The following is a 2629-nucleotide window of genomic DNA, read 5'->3' as shown; positions in this document are numbered from 1 at the left end:
TCCTGGCTGCTGTGGGCACGTGAGGACTGAATGGTGACTGGGAGTGTGCTTGCTCGCTCTCTCTCTCTTTCTCCCTCTCCAACAAATAAAGCAATGACTTTTAAAACGTTGTCTCCATACAAAGCCTGCACACGCGGCTTGACAGCGGCTGGATTTATAGTTGCAGCAGACGGGAAGCCACCGGAGTCTCCCTCAGTAGGCGAATGGATGAAGGCCTGGCGCCTCCAGCAGGTAGAATACTACTCAGCAGTGAAAAAGGACAAGCCCTGGCCAGGTGGGCGGTGAAAGCTGCGTGGGCTTCCTCCCTCAGGGTTGTGGAGGAGACAGAGCCACGGAGATGCCGGGTGGGGCGGGGGAGGCAGGGGGAGGCAGGGGGAGGCAGGGGGAGGCAGGGGGAGGCAGGGGGAGGCGTGCCTCGGCCCCGCATGGCCCCGCCTGGTGGACGCACAGCCTCACGCACTGTGCAACACGGACAGCGGCCGCTCACTAACCTGCAGATGTTGACAGCAGAGACGTGACCTCTGGGTCTCCACCACAGAGACGGGTGGCCGTTGCCCACCGAGGAGGTTGTGTGGCGGAGTCGGGGTCTCTGCCCCTAACGCTCCATTCTGCAAGGACCCTAAACCCACCCTAACCACAGGGCATTGATCAAAAACCCCTCAGCGATCAGGAAGGTGTGCAGGAGTCGGGACGAGACAGCCCAGATGGCGGCAGCAGTGGCCCGCGTGCCTGTGGGGGCAGGAGGCTGGGCCCCGATGCCGGCGCTGGAGCAGAGAGACCGGAGTCCCTCCCTCACACCGTCCACGCACACCGAGTCCGGACCGACTCACGTGAAAACTGGGGCACCACACGGTGCACGCCTACCTCTCCACCCAACTGCCGGGGTCTCCGCGGCTCACTGAGGGCCTGGGGTGTTTTTGAGGGTTCTGGTTGCTTCCCTCAGCTTCCAAACCCAACCCAGCCAGCATGCGGAAGGGGGAGCCCGGCTGCCCACCCAGCTCCCCTGCCCGCCTCCCACCGGGCATGGAACCCTCCAGAAACACCTTTCCCTTCCCTATGCCCACAGCCGCTGCCTGCCCAGGGTCCTCCAGGGCTCCCCAGACCAGAGCCGTCCACCTCTGCCCACCACCGGCGCAGAGAGGCCCCACCCAGCTTCCGCCTCCTGTGGCAAAGCCAGTGTGGGCCCCGCAGTCCCCAGCACACGGCTCCTCCTTCTCTTTTGATTTATTCATTTATTTATTTGAAAGTCAGATGGACAGAGAGAGAGATCTACCCACTGGTTCACTCCCCAAATGGTCGCAGCGGCCGGGGCTGTGCCAGGCTGAAGCCAGGAGCCTGAAGCTCCATCCGGGTCCCCCAAGTGAGTGCAGGGGTCCAAGCTCTTGGGCCATCTTCTGCTGCCCTCCTCAGCTGTGTTGGCAAGGAGCTGGGGCAGAAGTGGAGCAGCCGGGACTCGAACTGTCGCCTGAGCGGGGATGCTCGCATTGCAGGCAGCGGTTCAGTCTGCCGCGCCGCCACGTCGGCCCCGGGTGGGGGTGGGCCACGGCTTATCCTGAAAAGGCCCCTCAAAAGCAGGTGACATTAAGGGGTCCTCCCCAGCCTGCCCCACCCCCCGGGAGGCCAGCCCTGCTGTTGTCAGCACGGGAGCCAGGGAGGGGAGTTCCTGGGAAGAAGTAGGCGGCTGAGGGTGGCAGGGCGCTGGCCCCGGCTCCAAAGAACTTTGCCACTCTGAGCCTCGTCCCACCTGGCAGGGGAGGACTGCAGTCGCTGGGCGCTGGACAGGTCAGCACTCCGAGGCAGGGGCAGAGGGGCGCCGGGAATGGGGCTGGAGGGCTGCGGCAGGGCGGCGCGGCCCAACCCTGGCTCCTCCTGGCCCACACCGAGCGGTCCCCGGGCCCTTCCCGCCGCAGAGGCGCCAGGCATGTGGCCAGTGCCGTCCTCTCCTCCCCGCACCGTGTCTGCCCCCTTAAAGTCTCCCCTTTCCCTGCTATGCCCTTGCAGGGAGCTGGGTCCGGGGTGCCCCCATTCCCCACCCAGGGTGGGCACACGGGGAGCGGGAGGGGCTGGGAAGAGCGCAGGCTCAGAGAGAACATGGGGAGGCCACTGCCTTGCCCGGGGCAGGGGAGGGGCTGCCAGCATGGACGGGGGGGGGAGGCGGTGGCCACCTGGCCCCCAGGTCTACAGGGCTGCAGTGGCCTGCCCCTTCACCTCGGCCAGGCCGGCGGGACCAGCACCTGCTGCCCGCCTTGCAGGCGAGGTGGGGGTGCGCTGGGCCCCAGACCAGGATGGAAGACCCGCCCGCCCTGCCTCTGCGGCTCGGATTCTGCATCTGTGCAATGGGCTTGCTGGCTCCCGCCGCCGCTGCTCCCTGAGATCTGGCGGGGGCTGCCTGCCAGGTGTCAGAGCGGTGACGGACAGGGAACGGCCCCAGATTAGCGGACGTGTGAAACCCAAGCCGCGTCCCGCCACGAAGCCTCTGTCTTCCCCGTTCCGCAGACAGCGGGCTGAGCGGAAGGCGGCCGGTTAATCCCCCGCCGACGCCCGGCCCGGGGCCTGGGGTTCCCGCCAGGAAGGTATTGTGTTCCAGGATGAACATACTTTTCATTTTTCCGACGATTTCTGTCTAAAG

This window comes from Oryctolagus cuniculus, chromosome 2, assembly GCF_051225735.1.
Source record: "Oryctolagus cuniculus isolate XC-2025 breed Fujian yellow rabbit chromosome 2, ASM5122573v1, whole genome shotgun sequence".
In the NCBI taxonomy this organism is placed as follows: domain Eukaryota; kingdom Metazoa; phylum Chordata; class Mammalia; order Lagomorpha; family Leporidae; genus Oryctolagus; species Oryctolagus cuniculus.
Note: the sequence above shows the minus strand (reverse complement) of the source record.